This window comes from Lactuca saligna, chromosome 3 (genome assembly GCF_052625555.1).
Source record: "Lactuca saligna cultivar CGN05327 chromosome 3, ASM5262555v1, whole genome shotgun sequence".
Taxonomy (NCBI): Eukaryota; Viridiplantae; Streptophyta; class Magnoliopsida; order Asterales; family Asteraceae; genus Lactuca; species Lactuca saligna.
The window spans coordinates 26,901,602-26,909,970 of record NC_136419.1 but is presented as its reverse complement, the minus strand read 5'-3'; the positions used below and the strand labels follow the sequence as shown (position 1 = coordinate 26,909,970).

The window sequence follows — 8,369 nt, the reverse complement described above, 5'->3', positions numbered from 1 at the left end:
CACCCTTCGCATTCCTTCGCATTAATCACCTTCGCATTTTAACCTAATTAATCAAATGCGAACCACAAAATTTTCATTCCAGATGCGAACACAGTTTAGTTCTTGAACTCTAAACTTGCGAAATCAAAAATTCATATGTTGAACCCATATGCGAATATTAACCCAATTGACTTCAAATTGATTCACAGATGCAAACACTCGATTGTTTTACTTTCGCAAAATGAGCATCAACAACTCCACAATCGAGTTTTTAAATTCTTGCAAACAACAATTTCATAGTCCTTGAATTCGCGTTTTTCTTCACGAATCATCCCTCAATCATCAATCCAATTGCGAATCAAAACTCATATGTTCTTGCTTTATCGATTCATCGACTACACTCATACAAATGCGAACAATACTCAATTTCAAAATCGATTGAAACTTATAGCAAAGCTAAATCCAACTTCGCATTCAAAGCAGTGTTATTGATTGCATTCATGAACTACTAACAAGATAATATATTATAATACAAATATACATATTTTAGGTGGTGAAATCGTAACAGCCTAACAATTTGGTATGCAACTTTATTAAATCAATAAAAAAAAGTTATGCAAATTGGAAAAATAAATAAAAATATATCTTTTGTTGTTTTAATTAAGGAAATAAATATTTTATATGAATACTCACCTGGAAAAACGCATATTATAATGGGATAATGACTTGAAAAGGTAACGAACTTTTGATTTTTGTCACATTTAGTCACTAAACTTTTTTTCGTTATCTATTTGCCATTGAACTATTGAAACTGTTCACATTTTACCCTTATGACCGACTGTTACCAGTCATAAGGGTAAAACGTGAACAGTTTCAATAGTTTAGTGGCAAATAGATAATGAAAAAAAGTTTAGTGACTAAATGTGAACAAAATCGAAAGTTTATTTCCCTCTAACAAGTTCAATGACTAAATGTGAACAAACTTCCTATTGTATTATGTTTTAGCAAAATTATTTATTTTTGTTTAATTGTAGCAACATTTGTTGATGAAGAAATCTATGAAATAAAAAAACAAACTGTAACATCCGGATTTCCAAGTATCATCATTTAAGTATTTTTCTTTTGAGTTAAGAAGAGAGACTCGATGAGTTAACGCCTCAACTCGTCGAGTAAGGTCGCGACTGATGACTCGGATTAATGAATGGACTTGATGAGTCGGTGAGGCGACTCGACGAGTCCGCGCTATTGGCAGAAACCCTAAATCTTTGGGCTCGAGCCATATTTAAAGGCACTTATGGCCTTCAATTGCGAATACCTTTCCCATAAGTGAGAACCCTAGCGAGCTTGAGTGTGTAGAGTGAGAGGAAGGGATATCTTGAGCTTTTTGGTGTGATAGATATGGACCCTTCTAGGTTCAGAGAGCCGAGAATATGAAGCTTTAGTAGAGTAAACCTTGGGGTTCAAAGTTATGAAGCATTTATGGTATATATAGTTACTTTCATCTTACACATAGATATGAAGTATTTTCTATAAATTACATGTTATGTGCGCATATTATTTGAATACTTGCTATCTATGTTGGATAAACGATTTTATACATGTTTTAAAAGATTTAAACGGTATATTTATTTTATATCTACAGATATGTTGTGGATGAAACATGGGTAGATGAAATAGTTGGTGTGTGATGAAATAAAATGATGAGAGATAGGTGATGATAGAAAGGTGGTGATAATTAGGTAAATAGATGATGATGAATATATGATGTAGGATGAAAGGAGATACCATAAACTTTACCAGCAATGTGGCGATGTAGTCATCTACCAGAGTATAGATGGCGACCACAAACTATTCTAGACAACCTAGTGGAAACACCAGCAGACCCATAACCTGTAGGTGGTGAATTACGAGTTCAGGCGATGTTGTAACTATGTATTCGTGTGATGATACTCTAACCCCTTACTACGAATTACAATTTCAAACGATGTTGTAACTACATATTCATGGGATGTCACAAATTTCGCATGCCAAACCAATGGTCATAATTCACATCAATGAGAATGGTTCATTTTTTTTTGTAAAACCAAAAGCAGATTGGAAATTTTGATGTAATTATTTTGGAAAATGTCAAACCATTGGTTTTTTATTTCGGTTTTGGTTTTTTGTTTTTTTTAAATATATTTTCAGGGTTTTGTTTTGTTTTTTTTTTGTTTTGTTTTTTTTTTTAATTTCATAGATTTCTTCATCAAAAAATGTTACTACAATTTAACAAAAATAAATAATTTGCTAAAACATAATACAAGAGGAGGTTTGTTCACATTTAGTCATTGAACTTTTTAGAGGGAAACGAACTTTCGATTTTGTTCATATTTAGGCACTAAACTTTTTTTCGTTATCTGTTTGCCATTGATTTATTGAAACTGTTCACATTTTACCCTTATGACCGGCAACAGCCGGTCATAAGGGTAAAATGTGAACAATTTCAATAGTTCAATGGCAAATAGATAACGAAAAAAAGTTTAGTGACTAAATGTGACAAAAGTTGAAAGTTTGTTATCCTTTCAAGTCATTATCCCTATTATAATTGTCTAATTTAATCGTAACAGCCTACCAATGTACTTTCTTCTTGACTGTTTGATTGTTTTTTTCTGTGTGCTGATTATAATTGTCTAATTTAATGTAAATTTTTTTTTTAAGTTGCAAGGTACAATGGAACATATTACTCCTATAAAGGAAATTGACTCAATCAAGGACGATTTCACAATTAAAGTTCGGATCATACGTCTTTGGACTCAAAAGTCAAGAACAATGTCTTATAATTGTCTATATCCCATTTTTAGTAATTTATTCTCAAAGAACAATGCTATAATCTGTAATTTATCATCTTTTAGTTTAATTTTCTAAATATATGTGTGGTTGTCTATGTGTGTGTATCTCTTTAAAAATTCTGCAATTTCATCATTTTATGACCCCCATTTGCGAAGTTGAGTATTTATTTCCAAAAATGCGAAACTCCAGGGACAATATTTGAAAACTTCTGTTTTCTTCCCCAATTCGCATTCTACTGTGAAATACTTCGCATCTTCATTCTTACACCCTTCGCATCCCTTCGCATTAATCACCTTCGCATTTTAACCTAATTAATCAAATGCGAACCACAAAATTTTCATTCCAGATGCGAACACAGTTTAGTTCTTGAACTCTAAACTTGCGAAATCAAAAATTCATATGTTGAACCCATATGCGAATATTAACCCAATTGACTTCAAATTGATTCACAGATGCAAACACTCGATTGTTTTACTTTCGCAAAATGAGCATCAACAACTCCACAATCGAGTTTTTAAATTCTTGCAAACAACAATTTCAGTCCTTGACTTCGCGTTTTTCTTCACGAATCATCCCTCAATCATCAATCCAATTGCGAATCAAAAATCATATGTTCTTGCTTTATCGATTCATCGACTACACTCATACAAATGCGAACAATACTCAATTTCAAAATCGATTGAAACTTATAGCAAAGCTAAATCCAACTTCGCATTCAAAGCAGTGTTATTGATTGCATTCATGAACTACTAACAAGATAATATATTATAATACAAATATACACATTTTAGGTGGTGAAATCGTAACAGCCTAACAATTTGGTATGCAACTTTATTAAATCAATAAAAAAAGTTACGCAAATTGGAAAAATAAATAAAAATATATCTTTTGTTGTTTTAATTAAGGAAATAAATATTTTATATGAATACTCACCTGGAAAAACGCATATTATAATTGTCTAATTTAATCGTAACAGCCTACCAATGTACTTTCTTCTTGACTGTTTGATTGTTTTTTTCTGTGTGCTGATTATAATTGTCTAATTTAATGTAAATTTTTTTTTTTTAACTTGCAAGGTACAATGGAACATATTACTCCTGTAAAGGAAATTGACTCAATCAAGGACGATTTCACAATTAAAGTTCGGATCATACGTCTTTGGACTCAAAAGTCAAGAACAATGTCTTATAATTGTCTATATCCCATTTTTAGTAATTTATTCTCAAAGAACAATGCTATAATCTGTAATTTATCATCTTTTAGTTTAATTTTCTAAATATATGTGTGGTTGTCTATGTGTGTGTATCTCTTTAAAAATTCTGCAATTTCATCATTTTATGACCCCCATTTGCGAAGTTGAGTATTTATTTCCAAAAATGCGAAACTCCAGGGACAATATTTGAAAATTTCTGTTTTCTTCCCCAATTCGCATTCTACTGTGAAATACTTCGCATCTTCATTCTTACACCCTTCGCATCCCTTCGCATTAATCACCTTCGCATTTTAACCTAATTAATCAAATGCGATCCACAAAATTTTCATTCCAGATGCGAACACAGTTTAGTTCTTGAACTCTAAACTTGCGAAATCAAAAATTCATATGTTGAACCCATATGCGAATATTAACCCAATTGACTTCAAATTGATTCATAGATGCACTCGATTGTTTTACTTTCGCAAAATGAGCATCAACAACTCCACAATCGAGTTTTTAAATTCTTGCAAACAACAATTTCATAGTCCTTGACTTCGCGTTTTTCTTCACGAATCATCCCTCAATCATCAATCCAATTGCGAATCAAAACTCATATGTTCTTGCTTTATCGATTCATCGACTACACTCATACAAATGCGAACAATACTCAATTTCAAAATCGATTGAAACTTATAGCAAAGCTAAATCCAACTTCGCATTCAAAGCAGTGTTATTGATTGCATTCATGAAATACTAAGAAGATAATATATTATAATACAAATATACATATTTTAGGTGGTGAAATCGTAACAGCCTAACAATTTGGTATGCAACTTTATTAAATCAATAAAAAAAGTTATGCAAATTGGAAAAATAAATAAAAATATATCTTTTGTTGTTTTAATTAAGGAAATAAATATTTTATATGAATACTCACCAGGAAAAACGCATATTATAATTGTCTAATATCACTATTCTTCATTTTTTCTAAACTTTCATATTTTTTTTTTGTTACAAATTAAAAACTATAATTATATTTCAATTTATCACCCGTGGATCTCCACGGGTTTAAACCTAGTTACATTATATACATAAAAATGGAAAACAATTTCTGGAAATTACATGTATACCTTATTGTTATTCGAATTTTACAACAACAAAAACGACTACATTAGTTTTTTTTTTCTCTAAAACAATTTAATACTTTTATTATATATATCATCTTAATTCGAAAACATTTAAAAACCTTGTAACCAAACACTAGCCTAAACTCCAAACCACGCTCAATATCAATTTCACCCTAAATTAATTTCAAATAACCGCCCATCACCTCGGGAGCTGGGAGCTGCAATCATGGCGGAATTGAATTTTGAAAACCATCCTTTAGAAAAAGTAGTATCTTCAATGATAACACTCTGTGATTCTGTCATAGTGATAGGATCAAAGGCATCGGTGCATGAAAGTTATTGCCAAATAGTGGCGAGGAAAGTTGAAGATATACGAGAGTTGCTGGAATCGGTGATGCATTTCATGTTTTACGATCGTCCGATCAGGTTTATTCTTCCCTTTGTTAATCAGACATTGCGTACAGTAGAAAAGGAGCTGAATGAATTTTGTCTGTTGCTCCCTATTTTGGCGAGGACAACGTTGGTTTTGAAACTCCCAAAGTTGGAAAGGGACCTCATCGATGTAAGCGGCGATCTCTTTTGGATCGAGGAACTTTTGCGCAAGGGCTACAGACTCCAACGCGTTGAACAAAACGGAGGTATTAATATTTCTTATACAGTACCTAAATTTACCTTCATCAACCACTCAATAGCTATTGCATGGTGCGCTATAGTTAGTCTTTTTAAGAATCGACTATTCTACAAAGTAACTGCCTTAAAGGACATAGGGATCTTGGTTTGTGGAAAACAAACTGTAGTGTTAGATGTTATTGATGTATACGATACAAATGTCAATGGTAAGGAGGAATTAGATGTTATTGAAGCAATCGATCGTCTAGGTAGCGGAAGGTATGACATTCTATGACTACTTTTGTTTCTTTAAATAATACTCATCTACATTGGTTTCATTTGGATTCTCTTTAACTCAAGTGTACCATACCACCACAATTATTTGTCTTGATGGTTTTTTGATTGCTCATGGTCTTTAATTTGGATTTCATGTCCCAAAGTTTGATTTTATCTCATGCAATCGTTTGCCTGTGTTTTCATAAGACCAAAATTTGTTTGTTTAGGTATTATGGTATTATACTACAAGTGTGTAAAGTTGAAGTTTTGCTCACAAGTATAGATTTTTTTTTTTATAAACAAATTATTTACTTTAGTGGTGTACTTTTGGAAGTATTTTACCAAAATATAGCAAAAATAAATTTTGACTGTGGGTCATATCTCCTTTTTGCTCGTTGGGAAATTGAAGCCAACCAAAAGTTTGTTGCAGGAATATGAAACCAGCCTAACTAATTTCAAAGGCTCATATAGAGTCACTCTTTTGTTTGGTGTGCTGGCCAAAATCTGAAATCACAAAAGGAAATAAATATAAAACATTGACAATGATACCCTGTTTTGGTTGCTTTGCTGGCCTGGAAATGGAAGCAACCTAAATTAATTTGGAAGCATAGGCAATGCTAAAGTTGTAAATGCACAATCAGTTCATTGATAATGTTTATTTTACCAGTGACTTTTGTTATATCTGTCCTTCCCTGTACGTATTCTTCTTGCAGCCTTGAGAATGGAATTGAACATGATTTTGTTGGTTTTAGGAGTTTAATCTGTTTACATGTTAATTTATCTTGGTAACTAATGTTCTATGAGATCACAGAGGATGAATGGAAGAGTTGGTGAAGGTACAGTGGACTTCCAGCACAATGGGAATCAGCATGATGGAGGGAGAAAGAAGAGAAGAGTAGGAAATGATAATGGTTTGTTCATTTTTTTCTTGTTTTTACTTTTACTATAGAAAGTTGAGATTCAAACTGAAATCTGCTATGTTTTTGTTAATATTTTTCGAACTATGAGTATTTGGTCAACGTTATTTCTAACTACTAATTTTCAATACAAAACATTGAATATGTGATTGCATTTCCCAAAAAAACATGGATGTTAGGTTATTAAACAGGACAGAACTAGATGACACATGACAAGCTCTATGGGTTATGTTTTAGGATTATGATGTAGATAAAAAAGGCATTCAAGTCTTTTGCATAGACTGGATACCCAAAGTGAGTCCCTGCCTTACTATATTTGTGATTTTGTTCCATTTTTTTGGGGCAATTTTGTCTTATGACATCCATTTACTGCATGATAATTGTTGTACAACACGTTTGTAATGCGTAACAAACATGGCCTAATATGTTGAAAATTATTATTTGGTGTTTTGTTTGTATATTTTCATAGTATTTAATAGTGGTAAGAAAGTTAACAGTAGAAGGTATAACCACTTGTATGGTGTACTGTATGTGTATTACACAGATTTCGAATCTAATGGTTTGAAGTGTCAATCCATGATGTTTTCATGTGGTTATGTCATCATTCATGGTTAGGCTTGCCAATCTCATTTCCAATGGGGTCTATATGGATTTTAATGGAGTTTTGGAGTTTTCTTAACCCTAGCTTCTCAATTTCAGGATTTATTCCTCATATGGTGTCATTAACTAGTTTTCAAACTTGATTCATGTATTCTATTCCAAATCTAAGTTCATTGTAGTAAACCATTTGGATCTAATTCTAATCTTATAGTTGGGTTGTACCTTGGCGATGATGAGTTGTACTCTAGCCTCTAATCGTAAAATTAGATTCAAATGTAGAGTATCAATGTTATTAGATTATTCATAATTGATTCTAGTCATGGTTCCATAGTTTTTACCTTTGAAGATGTATCTGGAATTGACAATTCCAATGGTGGAGACACAATTGGAATGGAATGAAGAGTTTTCGGAAATAATGTTGGTCATCAAAACATTGAAATGATTTTCAAAACGAAACATTAAATGATAATCTATATTGATTAACTAAGCTTTTATGCACATATGATTATATAACTTCATCCGGGTAATTGGAATCAACATAATGCTTTGTTGGTTTGGAATCATAATATATGGAATAAGAGGTATTTGGTTTATAATATGTGTATTTGAGTCTTAAAGCATGAAGAAAAAAAAAACATCTATGGATAATGTTTGGGAAGGTTTGGCTGCAAAATGGTCAAAGTAGGTTGCTTAAAATGGAGTTTAAGCATAATTTACACGACCTTACAAAATCAATTTTACAGGCCGTGCATATTTTTTCATGAGAAGAATTCACTGTTGGGTTGGGTTGGGTTGGCTGCACGACCTGCAAATTTATTTGTCAGCCCTTACAAAACT

At 32.0% G+C, this 8,369-nt stretch overlaps 1 long non-coding RNA gene across 1 annotated transcript; it reads left to right on the top strand.

Annotated features, from left to right (window-relative positions):
- The first annotated feature begins 5,263 nt into the window (after window positions 1–5,263).
- LOC145033486 (uncharacterized) lies at window positions 5,264–7,053 on the top strand. The gene is made up of 2 exons (XR_013677589.1): window positions 5,264–5,768; window positions 6,827–7,053. It is a non-coding gene; the product is annotated as an uncharacterized LOC145033486 (long non-coding RNA).
- The last annotated feature ends 1,316 nt before the right edge of the window (window positions 7,054–8,369 follow it).